An 18,817-nucleotide genomic window follows, 5' to 3' on the forward strand; every position below is an offset into this window, starting at 1 on the left:
ACTTTGTTTTTTGCTGTTGTTGTTGTTTGTTTTTGTTTTTTAAATTGTATTTTTGTTTTATGGGTCCTGTGTGATTTATGCTTTAAAAAGGTTATTTTGATATGTTTCCAGGATTTGTTTCAAGATTTAGTGCTCCTTTTAGCAGTTTTTGTAGTGATGGCTTGGTAGTGACGAATTGTCTCAGCATTTGTTCGTCTGAAAAAGACTGTATCTTTTCTTTATATATGATGCCTAGTTTCACTGGATAAAAAATTCTTGGATGATAGTTCTTTTGTTTGAGGAGGTTGAAGATAGAGCCCCCATCCCTCTAGCTTCTATGGCTTCTGCTGAGAAATCTGCTGTTAATTTGATAGGTTTTCCTTCATAGGTTACCTGGTGCATTTGTCTCACAGCTCTTAAGATTATTTCCTTGTCTTAACTTTAGATAACCTGATGACAATGCCCCTAGGTGGTGATCTTTTTGTGATGAATTTTCCAGATGTTCACTGTGCTTCTTGTATTTGAATGTCTAGGTCTCTAACAAGGCCAGGGAAGTTTTCTTTGATTATTCCCCCAAATATGTTTTCCAAAGTTTTAGATTTCTTTTCTTCCTCAGGAACACTGATTATTCTTAGGTTTGGTCATTCAACATAATTCCAGACTTGTTGGAGGCTTTGTTCATATTTTCTTATTATTTTTTCTTTGTCTTTGTTGGATTGGGTTAATTTGAAGACCTTGTATTCTAGCTCTGAATTTCTTTTTTCTACTTGTTGAATTCTATTGCTGAGACTTTCCTTAAATATTTCTCCCTTCACTTCTTATCATTTTTTGGATATCCTTGCACTGGGTTTTGCCTTTCTCTCGTGCCTCCCTGATTAGATTAATAACTAACCCCCTGAATTCTTTTTCAGGTAAATCAGGGACTTCTTGTTTTGCATCCATTGCTGGTGATCTAGTGTGATTTTTCGAGGGTGCTAAACAGCCTTGTTTTGTCATATTACAAGAGTTGGTTTTCTAGTTTCTTCTCATTTTGGTAGGCTCTGTCAAAGGGAATGTCTAGGGCTGAAGACTGTTGTTCAGATTCTTTTGTCCCACGGGGTGTTCCCTTGATGTAATAGTCTCCCCCTTTTCCTATGGATGTGACTTCCTGTGAGCTGAGCTGCAGTGATTGTTGTCTCTCTTCTGGGTCTAGCCACTCAGAAATTCTACCCAGTTCTGAGCTGGTACTGGGTTTGTCTGCACAGAGTCCTGTGATGTGAACCATCTGTTGGTCTCTCAGCTATGGACACCAGCACCTGTTCTGGTGGAGGTGGCAAGGGGGTGAAATGGTCTCTGTGAGGGTTCTTTGTTTTGGTGGTTTAATGTTCAATTTTTATGCTGGTTGGCCTCCTGCCATGAGGTGGTGCTTTCCAGAGAGCATCAGCTGTGGCAGTATGGAGAGGAACTGGTGACGGGTGGGGCCCTAGAACTCCCACGAGTATATACCCTTTGTCTTCAGATAGCAGGGTGGATAGCGAAGGCCCATCAGGTTGGTGCAGGACTGGTGTTTCTGAGCCCAGACTCTGCTTGTGTAGGTTTTGTTGCTGCTTCTGTAGTGGATGGGGGTGAGTTTCCCAGGTCAATGGAGTTGTGTACCTTGGAGGATTATGGCTGCCTCTGCTGTGTCATGCATGTTGTCAGGGAAGTGGGTAAAGCTGGCAGTTACAGGCCTCACACAGCCCCCACACAATTTGAAGGACTGGTCTCACTACCACCGTGCCCCCTCCCAACAGCCCTCAGTCTGTTTTCATGCAGTGGGTGAGCAGGGCTACCCACCTCCCAACTGCAAAAGTAAAGGGCTTTGGTTCTTCCCCCACCTGTGGAGCCTGCACACTGGATTTGCACCCTCCCCTGACTTCTGGCCAGGAGGCTTCTATCCTGGTTCAAGTTTTTACAAAATTCAACCAGAGACTTTTTCTTTTCCCTGTGGCATTTTCCCTCACACCTCTGGTCTCCCTCCCAAAGGATCCCTGTGGTGCCAATCAGGAGTGGCCCACTTGGGGACTCAGTGAGCTCCCAGGGCCTTTCCTGCTACTTTCTCTTCCCCTGTATTTCACTTGGCTCTCTAAATTGACTCAGCTCCAGGTAAGGTCAGAAACTTCTCCTGCAAATTAGACCTTCAATTTTCCCAGTGGTGATGTGTGTTCAGGAGCAGAAGATCTCCTTTTCCCACTTCCACAGTTTGGGAACTCATAGTATGTGGGATGTCTTCTGGGTCTTGAAGTAACAGTCTACTTCTTTCAGAGGGTCTGTGGGTCCTCTTTGGATTCTGGGTTTGTTCTTGCAGTCCTTCTGGAACTAAAGTTCATGATGCAAGCCTCCACACTCGACTTTGTCCACGTGAGTTGGGGCTGCAATCTAGTTCTGCCTCCCATCCACCATTATGATCCAGAATAAAGTTTCATGTGGCTGAGGAGGCCTCACAATCATGGCAGGAGACAAGGAAGCAAGTCACGTCTTACATGGATGAGGCAGGCAAAGAGAGAAAGACTACCACTGCATTTATGATGCTATGCTTCCTGTGAGTTGCTCCCAGACAAAGACTAAGCACTGGGGAGATAAAATAACAAGATAATTCTTGAGAGATGTGAGACTTTTTCAGTGGGAGACTTAGGCTTGAGGACTTCCCATTGGCTTGCTCTGCTGCATTTCAAGACTCTTCAGTCAATCTTTTTTCCTTTCATCTCTTCTTCCATTAGTGTCATATCTGAATTGTGGTCTAAAATTTCTCTCCTTCTTCTCCTGCTACCTCTCCCAATAAATCTCTTATACATCTAGTTCCATTTTGGTGTCAGCCTTCAAGTATATCTGAACTACACATGAGGGAAAAATGGTACTAGCATACCTAATTTGTGAGTTTTTTTTTTGGTAGTGAGAAAATTTTCAGACAAAGAATTACTTGAATGATATAAAATAAAAATAAAATCATATAGTCAAATAGCCAAACTGTAAACACATACATACAGATAGACAGACTTTTTTGGGGGAAAATAATAACTATCAGATTTCAAGTGATTTTTGGAATGTTTAATTATAAGTAATATTTTATTTCTGCTTTGTGTGTCATTGCTTTAAGAAAATTTATAACTGAATAGTATGAACATTCACATAGTTAAATGATATTTGAGACTCAATCTTTAATTAACCACTCTAGTAATGTGCAAGTTCTGCCCTTGGCCCTTTTCTTTTCCTACACACTTATTAACTATCTCATTCATTCCCATTGTTTAAATGATTGTTTGTCATGCTGACAACTCCCAGCTCTAGCTCAGACTTTTTCCCTGAACTCCAGATCTATCTATCTATCTAATCTAAATCTATCTATATCTCCAATAGTTCGGTCTCTTCTTTTCCCCCAAAGTTGCTTCATCGCCTTCTACTCTTACTTGTCTTAGAGCATGGCATCAACAACAATCCGGTAACCACAGCCAGAAACTAGGTGTAGTTTCCTCCCTTTGATGCTATATACAATCCATTGTAGGTTGGCTTCCTAAATGGTTTTTGAAGTCATCCCTCTTTGCTATCCTCTGATACCTGCACAGTCCTAGTTAACAGAGTTTCTCATTGGATTACTTTAATAATCTTCTAAGTTATCTTCCTGCTTCACTTTTTCCAGAACTTTGATTTGCTCTTTCTTTTCTATTCATTATTCAGAGCTCAGTCTAAAGTTTAACTCTTTAGTGAGTATTTTATTGATTTAATATATCTTACCAAGCAAGTTGTTTTCAAATTTTATTTTTATTTATTTATTTATTTAGTTAGTTAGTTATTTTATAATTTCAGTTTCTACTTTAGATTCAGGGGGTACAGGTGTAGGTTTGTTACATGGGTACATTGTGTGATGCTGAGGTATGGATTATGATTGAGCCCCTCACCCAGGAATTTAGTACAGTACCAAATAGTTACTTTTTCAATCTTTATCCCTCTCTCCCTCCCTCCTTTAGTGGTCCCCAGTATCCACTGTTGCCTTGTTTGTATACATGTGTACTCAAAATTTAGCCCACACTCATAAGTGAAAACATGTGGTACTTAGTATTCTGTTCCTGTGTTAACTCGCTCTTATGAATCACTTTTTCTTAGTCCATTGTAGTACTTATAACCAGTTAATATTTTGTTGTTTATTTGTGTGTGTGTGTGTGTGTGTGTGTGTGTGTTTATTTCAATGTAAGTTCCACAAGAGTAGGGACTTTGTCTATTTTTCAACACTTTTTCTCAGCAGATAAAAATGTCTGCCACGTATAATATACTTAATAATTTTTGTTGATAAAATACTGATTGATTAGCTACTGAGTAAATGTATAAATGAATAACATTTCACCTAGCAAACATTGTTTTGCTTAGAATAATTCCACCCCTACTCCTGGCAGATTTTCTCAGCCAGATACCTGAGTATATTTCCAGACTCTGGAATGTATCCACTGAAACATAATAAAGATACTCTATAACAGATTCACGTGTCTGATATTGTTTGTTGTATTTTAGGGTTTGGGGGTAGAACAGCTATTCATTTTCTTACAGGTATTCTGAACCAATTAAGAAGAGTCAGAATATGGGAGTCTAAAATTTTGCCTGTACTAATAAAGCTCATATTGAAGCATGTGATAAATCTGCAGGCAAATAGGCCTCCTAATACTAACCCTGGAAATAAAATTAGCAGCTCAGTCATCAACAGCAGTGAACTGAGACAGACTTCCTCCAACAGGGATAGAGCCTGCACTTGTGAATTTTAGAGCATGAAGTTTACAGGGCAGGACACTCTTAGGCATTTGCGATTAGGATGGTGGTCCTCAAAGTGTGTTCCTCCCACACTCCTCCAAAGGAGCACAAGCATCATTGGCATCACCTGGAAACTTGTTAGAAATGCTAATACTCAGGCCCTGCTCCAGAACTATTCAAGCAGAAACTCTGCAGTTGGGGCCCAGACAGCTGTATTTTAACAAGCCCTTCAGTGATTCTGATGCACCACAAGTTGAAAATCACTGGCATAGGACTTAGAGGAGAGAAAGATCTCCTTTTAGTCTTTAGAGTTAAGCTTAGCTCACAGCTGAAACCAGGACTGGAAATAGGGTGAAGCAAGTGTGGTCCTAGGGTACAAAATTTAAAGAAGCCCTTATTCTTATGTTTGTCCAAGTACCATGGTGTTTCTGCTGTTGAACAAACAGTTACCATTGTCTAATTTAGCAAAGTAGTGATTAAACATTTTCATTATTAATATATTGATAATATAAAACTTCGATATATATTTTAAAGGTGATATTCAAGTATAGTTAAATCAGCATGGAATTGGCAAAAATCAAACAACTAAGATTGTAATTGGCTTTTTATGTTAAAACATGTTTACTAATGTGGTTTCTCCATAATGGAGATAGGAATCACAGAAAGTTAGAACTGAATAATACCTTAAAGATTATCTAATCCAGAGCCAGCCTTTGAAGGCCAAGTGTTATAAATAAACCAGACAAGAGCTAGTCTAATGATGTTTAAGAGATTCTGAGAAGGTGACCCTCCAGATACTTGTATTTGATTTACTTGATTTATTTAGATTATTTGATTTGATTTATTCACATTAATTTTCAATTTAAATCCCTGGAAATTCATCTCTGATTTTTAAAGTCTTCTTTTAAAATGCAAACATGTCTAACCGGATTACAAGATGATGTATGATTGATCATTAGTGTCATTTGGTTAATCAGACTATTTTCTTTGTGGCACATAGCAATTCATATAAGCAGTCTGAGGGAACAAATCTAGTATTTATGGAGTACTTGGTGACAGATACTATGCTATAAATGTATTTGTAAAATTAGAAAAACGATATTTCTACTAAAGATAAGAAAATATGGGGCAGAAAATACAGAATTTTGACCACCCAGAGAGCAGCAAAAAAGCACTGAATGCCTTTGGGGCCAAGAAGAGTGAGGAAGAAAAAGAAGGTCCCAGTGGTACAATATGAATTCTTTGAATGAAGCTTATATATCTACCATCAGAGGGACTGGTTAAATGAATTGTGATATATTGTTAATGAATATCATGCAGCCATCAAAAAGGTGATGCAGCTCTCTACTGATATTCAACAATCCCCATGATAGTTTTAATTAAGGAAGCAAGGCATTATATTACCTTACTATTTGTATAAAAAGAATTTAAATATGCATAAAATATGTCAGAAACTATACTCAAAGAATTGTTAACAATTGCCTATGAAGAGGGAAACTGGGTGTCTAAGTAAAAGGGAGACAATTTTAATTGTATACCCATTTATTTGTTTTGTATTTTATACCATGTATATATATTAGCTATTTCAAAAAATGAATGTAATTTAGTTTTAAAAAATGTATTCCAGTATGGGCCCTATAATTTTGAGTAAGAAGAAGATATTATTGACTCTCTGTGAGTGTGCTCTGCATTTCAGTTATTTTTTTTCCATTAGGGAAGTTGTACTTGAATAGGAGAGTGAGCTTGTTGTCACGTTTGCCATTCCATTGATCATTAGGATTAATTTAGCAAACCCATCTCTCTCTACCCTCCTTACTCCCAAAGCTGATTTAAGTCAAAGAGGATGATTTTGCCACAGAGAACTATCGATTGTACCAAAATAGCTATGCTTGTCTACTAGAACTTCAAAGTAACCCACATATTCCATACGGAGAAGTTGGCATTTACCTATCTTTATCTCAATAGAGAGTAGTTAGAGAATATCCGATCAATAAGGACTCAAAATAGAACACAAGGGAGGACAGAATTTGTGGTGCAGGGCGAATGAATTATCAGGGTGTGATACAAAGGTCACTAAAGCCATCATGTGTTGTATAAGAAACAGGAATGCCTCCAGTGATCTCGGGCAATATTGGATGTCAATGGAGAGCATTTTCCTCTGGTCTTGACTGAGCTAAACCCAGCCTCTAAAGTGCTATGCAATACCACTTTCCAGGACAAAACTGCCTTTGTTTGGAAGGATTTTGGAATTATAGGCCTAACAAGAAAGTGTTATTACAATAGAACCAGAGGAGGAAAAAGACAATCATTGTCTTTTATGTTTTAATATAGACATTTGAAACTCAGGGCAGATTCAAATAGTTCTTTGATTAAAATAATTTTGAATTGGAAGTCTAGAACTCAGGGCATCAGGTTTATGTCATACACAATAGTATAGAAACACAGCCATTTGATACCTTTGATGGCACTCATCTCTGGGAAAATTATCCTCTTTGACTGAAAACAGCTTTGGGAGCAGAGAGGACAGAGAGAGATGGGTTTGCTAAATTGATGTAGCTTTTTAGGGCTAGAAACTGAGTCTTGATACTGCCTCTAAAATAATAAAAGTTTTTGGGAATAGTTCTTGCCCACCAAATTCACAAAAATACTGAGATATAAAACAGAATACCGATTTACTAAGTTACTCTTAGAGTACAATTGTCACAAGGGCTGGAATACATAGATGCATTGATTCTCTTACATACATACATTCTCTTCTCTATAGGAAAGTTTACATGGAAAGCCACATTATAATCAGCAAGTGATCAAATAAACCCAGTAATATACAGCAAGGGAATGAGCTGGATGATTTTCATGGCTCCTGTCTTCCAGCTAGGAGAGTAATTAATCCATCTCCACTGGAAAGATAGACCAACTGAACAAACATTCATCTTAGTTCACTAATACATTTTCTCCTAGATGATGCCCCTATAATACCCACCCTGAATAAATGTATTTTATTTCAAAATTGACAAATTCTTTCCTGTTATTAGAATATTTGCCCCTGTCAATACCATTGATTAGGCTGCAGTCTAGCACTCTCTTCCACTTTTTGGGTTGGAAGACACTCTTTCTCTTGTGATATTTGCATGTACCTGAGTCCATCCATTGTGTGTTGCCTCTTTTTTTTTCTTAAAAAACTTTTGATGATGAGTTTTATTAAATTTAATCAACTGCTTTTTTTCATTACACTTTAAGTTTTACGGTACATGTGCACAACGTGCAGGTTTGTTATATATGTATACATGTGCCATGTAGGTGTGCTGCACCCATTAACTCGATATTTAACATTAGGTATATCTCCTAATGCTATCCCTCCCTCCTTCCCCCACCCCACAACAGGCCCCAGTGTGTGATGTTCCCCTTCCTCTGTCCATGTGTTCTCATTGTTCAATTCCCACCTGTGAGTGAGAACATGCAGTGTTTGGTTTTTTGTCCTTGTGATAGTTTGCTGAGAATGATCGTTTCCAGCTACATCCATGTCCCTACAAAGGAAATGAACTCATCCTTTTTTATGGCTGCATAGTATTCCACGGTGTATATGTGCCACATTTTCTTAACCCAGTCTATCATTGTTGGACATTTGGCTTGGTTCCAAGTCTTTGCTATTGTAAATAGTGCCACAATAAACATACGTGTACATGTGTCTGTATAGCAGCATGATTTATAATCCTTTGGGTATATACCCAGTAATGGGATGGCTGAGTCAAATGGTATTTCTAGTTCTAGATCCCTGAGGAATCGCCACACTGACTTCCACAAGTGTTGAACTAGTTTACAGTCCCACCAACAGTGTAAAAGTGTTCCTGTTTCTCCACATCCTCTCCAGCACCTGTTGTTTCCTGACTTTTTAATGATCGTCATTCTAACTGGTGTGAGATGGTATCTCATTGTAGTTTTGATTTGCATTTCTCTGATGGCCAGTGATGATGAGCATTTTTTCATATGTCTGTTGGCTGCATAAATGTCTTCTTTTGAGAAGTGTCTGTTCATATCCTTTGACCACTTTTTGATGGGATTGTTTGTTTTTTTCTTCTAGATTTGTTTGAGTTCTTTGTAGATTCTGGATATTAGCCCTTTGTCAGATGAGTAGATTGCAAAAATTTTCTCCCATTCTGTAGGTTGCCTGTTCACTCTGATGGTAGTCTCTTTTACTGTGCAGAAGCTCCTTAGTTTCATTAGAACCCATTTGTCAATTTTGGCTTTTGTTGCCATTGCTTTTGGTGTTTTAGACATGAAGTCCTTGCCCATGCCTATGTCCTGAATGGTATTGCCTAGGTTTTCTTCTAGGGATTTTATGATTTTCGGTCTAACATTTAAGTCTTTAATCCATCTTGAATTAATTTTTGTATAAGGTGTAAGGAAGGGATCCATTTTCAGCTTTCTACATATGGCTAGCCAGTTTTCCCAGCACCATTTATTAAATAGGGAATCCTTTCCCCATTGCGTGTTTTTGTTAGGTTTGTCAAAGATCAGATAGTGGTAGATATCCAGCATTATTTCTGAGGGATCTGTTCTGTTCCATTGGTCTATATCTCTGCTTTGGTACCAGTATCATGCTGTTTTGGTTACTGTAGCCTTGTAGTATAGTTTGAAGTCAGGTAGCGTGATGCCTCTGGCTTTGTTCTTTTGGCTTAGGATTGACTTGGCAATGCGGGCTCTTTTTTGGTTCCATATGAGCTTTAAAGTAGTTTTTTTACAATTCTGTGAAGAAAGTCCTTTGTAGCTTGATGAGGATGGCATTGAATCTATAAATTATCTTGGGCAATATGGCCATTTTCACGATATTGATTCTTCCTATCCATGAGCATGGAATGTTCTTCCATTTGTTTGTATCCTCTTTTATTTCCTTGAGCAGTGGTTTGTAGTTCTCCTTGAAGAGATCCTTCACATCCCTTGTAAGTTGAATTCTTAAGTATTTTATTCTCTTTGAAGCAATTGTGAATGGGAGTTCACTCATGATTTTGCTCTGTGTCTGTTATTGGTGTATAAGAATGCTTGTGAATTTTGCACATTGATTTTGTATCCTGAGACTTTGCTGAAGTTGCTTCTCAGCTTAAGGAGATTTTGGGCTGAGACGATGGGGTGTTCAAAATATACAATCATGTCATCTGCAAACAAGGACAATTTGACTTCCTCTTTTCTTAATTGAATACCCTTTATTTCCTTCTCCTGACTGATTGCCCTGGCCAGAACTTCCAACACTATGTTGAATAGGAGCGGTGAGAGAGGGCATCCCTGTCTTGTGCCAGTTTTCAAAGGGAATGCTTCCAGTTTTTGCCCATTCAGTATGATATTGGCTGTGGGTTTGTCATAGATAGCTCATATTATTTTGAGATACGTCCCATCAATACCTAATTGATTGAGAGTTTTTAGCATGAAGGGATGTTGAATTTTGTCAAAGGCCTTTTCTGCATCTTTTGAGATAATCATGTGGTTTTTGTTGTTGGTTCTGTTTGTATGCTGCATTATGTTTATTGATTTGTGTATGTTGAACCAGCCTTGCATCCCAGGGATGAAGCCCACTTGATCATGGTGGATAAGCTTTTTGATGTGCTGCTGGATTCGGTTTGCCAGTATTTTATTGAGGATTTTTGCATCAATGTTCATCAGGGATATTGGTCTAAAATTCTCTTTTTTTGTTGTGTCTCTGCCAGTCTTTGGAATTAGGATGATGAGGCCTCATAAAATGAGTTAGGGAGGATTCCCTCTTTTTCTATTGATTGTATTAGTTTCAGGAGGAATGGTACCAGATCCTCCTTGTACCTCTGGTAGAATTCAGCTGCGAATCCATCTGGTCCTGGACTCTTTTTGGTTGGTAAGCTATTGATTATTGCCTCAATTTCAGCTTCTGTTATTGGTCTATTCAGAGATTCAACTTCTTCCTGGTTTAATCTTGGGAGGGTGTATGCGTCAAGGAATTTATCCATTTCTTCTAGATTTTCTAGTTTATTTGCGTAGAGGTGTTTATAGTATTCTCTGATGGTAGTTTGCATTTCTGTAGGATCGGTGGTCATATCCCTTTTATCATTTTTTATTGCATCTATTTGATTCTTCTCTCTTTTCTTCTTTATTAGTCTTGCTAGCGGTCTATCAATTTTGTTGATCTTTTTAAAAAACCAGCTCCTGGATTCATTAATTTTTTGAAGGGTTTTTTGTGTCTCTATTTCCTTCAGTTCTGCTCTGATTTTAGTTATTTCTTGCCTTCTGCTAGCTTTTGAATGTGTTTGCTCTTGTTTCTCTAGTTCTTTTAATTGTGATGTTAGGGTGTCAATTTTAGATCTTTCCTGCTTTCTCTTGTGGGCATTTAGTGCTATAATTTTCCCTCACACACTGCTTTGAATGTGTCCCAGAGATTCTGGTATGTTGTGTCTTTGTTCTCGTTGGTTTCAAAGAAAATCTTTATTTCTGCCTTCATTTTTTTATGTACCCAGTAGTCTCAGGAGCAGGTTGTTCAGTTTCCATGTAGTTGAGCAGTTTTGAGTGAGTTTCTTAATCCTGAGTTCTAGTTTGATTACGATGTGGTCTGAAAGACAGTTTGTTATAATTTCTGTTCTTTTACATTTGCTGAGGAGTGCTTTACTTTCAAACATGTGGTCAATTTTGGAATAGGTGTGCTGTGGTGCTGAAAAGAATGTATATTTTGTTGTTTTGGTGTGGAGAGCTCTGTAGATGACTATTAGGTCCGCTTGGTGCAGAGCTGAGTTCAATTCCTGGGTATCCTTGTTAACTTTCTGTCTCGTTGATCTGTCCAATTTTGACAGTGGGTTGTTAAAGTCTCCCATTATTATTGTGTGGGAGTCTAAGTATCTTTGTAGTCACTAAGAACTTGCTTTATGAATCTGGGTGCTCCTGTATTGGGTGCATATATATTTAGGATAGTTAGTTCTTCTTGTTGAATTGATCCCTTTACCATTATGTAATGGCCTTCTTTGTCTCTTTTGATTTTTGTTGGTTTAAAGTCTGTTTTATCCAATACTAGGATTGCAACCCCTGCCTTTTTTTGTTTTCCATTTGCTTGGTTGATCTTCCTCCATCCCTTTGTTTTCAGCCTATGTGTATCTCTGCACATGAGATGGATTTCCTGAATACAGCACACTGATGGGTCTTGACTCTATCCAATTTGCCAGTCTGTGTCTTTTAATTGGAGCATTTAGCCCATTTACATTTAAGTTTAATACTGTTATGTGTGAAGTAGATCCTGTCATTATGATGTTACCTGGTTATTTTGCTCGTTAGTTGATGCAGTTTCTTCCTAGCCTTGATGGTCTTTACAATTTGGCATGATTTTGCAGTAGCTGGTACCAGTTGTTCCTTTCCATGTTTAGTGCTTCCTTCAGGAGCTCTTTTAGGGCAGGCCTGGTAGTGACCAAATCTCTCAAGCATTTGCTTGTCTGTAAAGTATTTTATTTCTCCTTCACTTATGAAGCTTAGTTTGGCTGGATATGAAATTCTGGGTTGAAAATTCTTTTCTTTAAGAATGTTGAATATTGGCCCCCACTCTCTTCTGGCTTGTAGAGTTTCTGCCGAGAGATCAGCTGTTAGTCTGATGGGCTTCCCTTTGTAGGTAACCCAACCTTTCTCTATGGCTGCCCTTAACATTTTTTCCTTCATTTCAACTTTGGTGAATCTGACAATTATGTGTCTTGGAGTTGCTCTTCTCGAGGAGTATCTTTGTGGCATTCTCTGTATTTCCTGAATCTGAATGTTGGCCTGCCTTGCTAGATTGGGGAAGTTCTCCTGGATAATATCCTGCAGAGTGTTTTCCAACTTGGTTCCATTCTCCCCATCACTTTCAGGTACACCAATGAGATGTAGATTTGTTCTCTTCACATAGTCCCATATTTCTTGGAGGCTTTATTCATTTCTTTTTAATCTTTTTTCTCTAAACTTCTCTTCTTGCTTCATTTCATTCATTTGATCTTCCATCACTGATACCCTTTCTTCCAGTTGATCAAATCGGCTACTGAGGCGTGTGCATTCATCATGTAGTTCTCGTGCCATGGTTTTCAGCTCCATCAGGTCCTTTAAGGGCTTTTCTGCATTGGTTGTTCTAGCTAGCCATTCGTCTAATCTTTTTTCAAGGTTTTTAACTTCTTTGCCATGGATTCAAACTTCCTCCTTTAGCTCAGCGTAGTTTGATCATCTAAAGACTTCTTCTCTCAACTCGTCAAAGTCATTCCCTGTCCAGCTTTGTTCTGTTGCTGGTTAGGAGCTGCATTCCTTTGGAGGAGGAGAGGCACTCTGATTTTTGGAATTTTCAGTTTTTCTGCTCTGTTTTTTCCCCATCTTTGTGGTTTTATCTACCTTTTGTCTTTGATGATGGTGACGTACTGATGGGGTTTTGGTGTGGATGTCCTTTCTGTTTGTTAGTTTTCCTTCTAACATTCAGGACCCTCAGCTGCATGTCTGTTGGAGTTTGCTGGAGTTCCACTCCAGACCCTGTTTGCCTGGGTATCAGCAGCAGAGGCTGCAGAACAGCGGATATTGGTGAACAGCAAATGTTGCTGCTGGATCGTTCCTCTGGAAGTTTTGTCTCAGAGTAGTACCCAGCCGTGTGAGGTGTCAGTCTGCCCCTAGTGGGGGGTGCCTCCCAGTTAGGCTACTCAGGTTTCAGGGACCCACTTGAGGAGGCAGTCTGTCCATTTTCAGATCTCAAACTCCATGCTGGGAGAACCACTACTCTCTTCAAAGCTGTCAGACAGGGACATTTAAGTCTGCAGAGGTTTCTGCTGCCTTTTGTTTGTCTGTGCCCTGCCCCCAGAGGTGGAGTCTACAGAAGCAGGCAGACCTCCTTGAGCTGCAGTGGGCTTCACCCAGTTCAAGCTTCCCGGCCGCTTTGTTTACCTACTCAAGACTCGGCAATGGTGAGCTCCCCTCCCCCAGCCTCGCTGCTGCCTTGCAGTTTGATCTCAGACTGCTGTGCTAGCAATGAGCGAGGCTCTGTAGGCATAGGACCCTCTGAGTAGGCGAGGGATACAATCTCCTGGTGTGCCATTTGCTAAGACTGTTGGAAAAGTGCAGTATTAGGGTGGGAGTGACCCGATTTTCTAGGTGCCATCTGTCACCCCTTTCATTGGCTAGGAAAGGGAATTCCCTGACCCCTTGTGCTTCCCGTGTGAGGCAATGCCTCGCCATACTTTGGCTTAGGCTCAGTGTGCTGCACACACTGTCCTGCACCCACTGTCCGACAATCCCCAGTGAGATGAACCTGGTACCTCAGTTGGAAATGCAGAAATCATTCGTTTTCTGTGTCGCTCACACTGGGAGCTGTAGACTGGAGCTGTTCTTATTTGGCCATCTTGCCTCCACCCCCCTGTGTGTTGCCTTTATTAGCATAACTCAGAACTGTGAAGGGGCCCCATTGTTACTTCTAGGACCACTTGCATTATAGTGTTTATTGTGGCTTATGTTGAATAATATATGCAGCTTAAATATATTAACATATATTTCAACAAGTCTTACTATATGCCTGGCACTTTGCTGAGCAGTTCACATGTATTTTCTCACATCAACCTATGTGACAGGCAAATATTTATTTATATTATTGCAGAGATTGAGAATAAATAACTCACTGAGAAAACAGTATACTAGTAAGTCAAGAAACTTCCCCAAGATCACACAGCTAGTAAATTTAGGTGCTGGAATTCTAACTCATGCCTTTCTGATTCCAGGTACCACAATGACATTCTTCTTTATTTATGTACACCTTACCACCTTACATAACTTTTGGTTCAGGAATCTCTCCCCAACAACTTATGTAAAGAAAATTATATAGGATGGATAGAAAATCTACTTAAAAGTTTGTTCACTACTGTGCCTTTTTTGATAGTGAAAAATGAAAATAAACTAAATGTACAACAATAAAACTGTTGAATAAATTATGGTATTTTCATACAACAGAATACTATATACCTAAAATGTAACAGTGTAACCCTGTATTTTTTGACATGGGAATATGTTCAAGATTTTGTATTAAGTAAAACATTCAAGCTTAAATTAGTATATGGAGTTGGATCTTATTTTTATTTAAAAGATTATATATGAGTTAAAAAAACTGTGAGGCTATGCACAAAGATAAATAGTGGTTATCTGTGGGTTTTAGGAGTTCATGTGTCATTCTTACTTTGTCTCTGCTTACCTGAAATTTATAATTTTCAACAGTGGAAATGTAGTTCTGATGAAATAAGAAAAAGTGATTTTAGAATACTCAGATGCATTGAAGTATATATTAATAAACAAAAATACATTTTTATTGTTTTGATGTAATAGAATCTTCCATTGCATGGAGCCACAGCCTTAAACTATCATATTTCTTCTGTTAATGTTTTCTAAACTTTCTCATGAGCATTCTTTCTTTATCAATTACATTAACAGAGCCAGTCCATATCAAAATGGAAAGATGAGCTTAGTTTCATGTGAAACAATTTCTCACCTATGCCCCCTCTCTTTCTTTTAAGATTCCCAGGCCTTTTATCCTATTACAGTTCCTCAGAAAAGTAGAAGGATGATGATAATAATGGATATAAAAATAATTACAACAATCAAAACAAAGTTAACCATTGTATTTTGCTGAGACCAGCTCAGTCGGGGAGACCCTAACCCTGCAGTGCTAGAGGAATTAAAGACACACACACAAATATCACGTGTGGAGTGGGAAATCAGGGGTCTCGCAGGCTTCAGAGCTGAGAGCCTTGAACAGAGACTTACCCACATATTTGTTGACAGCAAGCCAGTCATAAGATTTACTAAAAGTATTCCCTACAGGAAATAAAGGGATGGGCTGAAATAAAGGGATGGGCTCTGGCTAGTTATCTGCAGCAGGAACATGTCCTTATGGCACAGATTGTTCATGCTATTGTTTGTGGTTTAAGAGTGCCTCAAGTGGTTTTCTGCCCTGGGTGGGCCAGGTGTTCCTTGCCCTCATTTGGTAAACCAACACCCTTCTGGCATGGGTGTCAAGGCCATCATGAGCATGTCACAGTGCTGCAGAGATTTTGTTTATGGCCAGTTTTGGGGCCAGTTTATGGCCAGATTTTGGGGCCTGTTCCCAACAGTGTTGAGTATTGACAACATATTCAGCACTTAACTGCATCTAACTATGTAATTGCTTTGGAGTCACACAGTTCCTTCAGGTAGGTCTTATCAATGTTATTTCACAGTTGAAAAAATAACTTCCAAAAGTTTAGCCAAAGGACTACACTGATGGTAAGTGGTAGAAATATGATTCAATTCTCTTTTTGTTAGAAGCCAAAATTTTATAAGGGAAACAATTGTTCTATATTGCCTTTATTAGACAATCATGATCTAATAAAAAGCAGATATTCTAAGGCTTTTGCAGTACCTTCTTCATGAAATCTCTCCATACCCAGATCACCTCCCAATTTTGAGTTTCCTACATCTTTCTTCAGTCACCACAGGAAACCTAGGTTCCCAGGTCAGCTCTCGACCACTTAACTCTTATCTCTATGCTGCTCCCAGTCTGTACCAATCTCACACCCCTTTCCCACCCTGAGTTTATTCACCATATCCTCTGGCAACTCACAATCTGTAATCAGGAAAAAAAAATGTACATTTCAAATTAAAATTAAAAACTATTTTTTGTCTTTAAATTTTTATTCTTTACTGTTGTAAAATACACATAACATGAAAATTATCATTTGTATAGTTTTTAAAAGTACAGTTCAGTGGCATTAATTACATTCCCATTGTTGTGCAACCATCACCACTACCTCCAGAATATTTTCATCCTCCAAAACTAAACATTCTATACCCATTAAACAGTAAGTCTCCATTTACTCCTCCCTTCATGCCTTGGAAATCACCATTCTACTTTTGGTCTTTATGGATGACTGTCATAGGTGCCCAGTATAACTGGAATCTTAAATTACTTGTCCTTTGTGTCTGTCTTATATCACCATAATGTTTTCAAGGTTCATCTATGTTATAGCATTGGTCAGAATTTCATTCCTTTTCAAGGTTGAATATTATTCCATTTTATGTATTGTCATCTTTTATTTATCCATTTATCTGTGATGGAAAATTAGGTCATTTCTACATTTTGGCTATTGTGAATAATGCTGCTATAAACATTGTACAGATGTCTATTCAAGTCACTGCTTTTAAATATTTTTGGTATATATATATGTATATATATATATACACACATAGAGAGAGAGAGAGAAATAGAGAATGAGAGAGATAGAAAGAGGGAGAAGGAGATGTAGAAATGCTGGATCACATGAAAATTATAAGTTTAATTTTTTGAGGAATTACTGTACTATTTTCCATAGTAGCTGCGCCATTTTACATTCCCAGCAACAATGTACAAGGGTTTCCATTTCTTTACATTCTTAAAAATGTCTGTTATTTTTTGTTGTTGTTTTGTTTTTTTAAATAGCAGTTCTAATCCTTCTGAGGTGGTATCTTATTGTGGCTTTGATTTACATTTTCCTAAGGATTAGTGATGTTGAGCATTGTTTTGTATGCTTATTGGCCATTTGCATATCTTCTTCAGAAAAATGTCTATCAAAATCCTTTGCCCATTTCCAATGGGCAGTTTTTGTTGTTGAGTTGTAGGCATTATTTATACTAATGTATTCTGGACTTTAATCCCTTAACAGATATATTTTCTCACATTCTACATGTTGCTTTAGTTCATTCTCTTGATATTGTCTGTATTAGTCCATTCTTACATTGCTATAAAGAAATATCTGAAACTGGGTAATTTATTTTTTTAAAAAGGTTTAATCCGCTTATAGTTCTGTAGGCTGTACAGGCTTCTCCTGGGGAGGCCTCAGGAAACTTACAATTATGGTGAAAGGTTAAGGGGAAGCAGGAACATATAAGATTTGTCCTTATTTTTTGTCTAAGAGTTTTACAATTTTAGCACTTATGTTTAGGTCTTCAATTAATTTTCTCTTAATATTTGTATATGGTGTAAGGTAAGAATCCAATTTTATTATTTTCCATATAGATATCCAGTTTTCCCACCACCATTTGTTGAAAACACTATCTTTTTCTCCATTGGACGGTCTTAGCATCATCATTGAAAATCATTTGACCATATATAGAAAGGTTTATTTTTGAATTATTTATTACATTCCATTAGTCTATATGCCTATGCTTTTGTCAATATCACACATTTTTTATTACTGTAGCTTTGTAATAAGTTTTGAAATCAGGAAATGTGAGTTATCCTATTTTGTTTTTCTTTCTAAAAAATGTTTTATATATTCAGCATCCCTTGAAATTTCATGTAAGTTTTAGGATAGGTTTTTCTATTTCTGCTCCCCCAAAAATGTCATTGGAATTTTATAGTGATTAATTGAACCTATGGATTGTTTTCGGTCATATTGTCATAGTAACAAAAAATATTTCTTCTAATCCAATGATGTTTGGCTCCTTTTTATAATTTTTATCTTTTGTCATTAGTTTCATTTTAACATATTATCATTCTCTTTATTTAGTTTAGTTCTTTGTGTTTTTCTTTAGCACATTGAGGATATTTGAAATAGTTGCTTTCATGTATTTGTCTGGTAAATCTGATGCCTGTCATTCTTCTGGGATGGTTTTAGACATTTTTTTTCCTTTCAATGGGCTACATTTTTCTATTTCTTTTACGCATTGTAAACTTTTTATTAATAATTTAGCATTTTAAAAAAAGTCATCTTTTTCAGTCTTTGCAGACTGGTTCTGTGCCAAAGCAGTCCTTCACTAATTAGCTGAGTGTATTATGGGTCTTGCAATTATTCTGAGGTGAAAACTTAAGTTCTTCTCAGGTCTTTTCTGAGCATGCATTCTGCCTGGGCCTGTGTGTGGCTTTTTTGAGTCCCACATACTTGTGGTTGCTTTTCAATGTGTTAATTTCCCAAAAGTCTCACCCTAGCTTCTTTTCAGGGCCTTAGATGGACTATTAGATGTTTCCATCAATAATTATTTGCCCTAGGGGTCTGCACATTTACAGTCCATCTACACATTTCCCAAACTGTGCCTGCTGCTATTCCCACCTGAGATCTGAGATGGTGAAACAAAAACTGGTCCT

Source organism: Pan paniscus, chromosome X (assembly GCF_029289425.2).
Source record: "Pan paniscus chromosome X, NHGRI_mPanPan1-v2.0_pri, whole genome shotgun sequence".
NCBI lineage: Eukaryota > Metazoa > Chordata > Mammalia > Primates > Hominidae > Pan > Pan paniscus.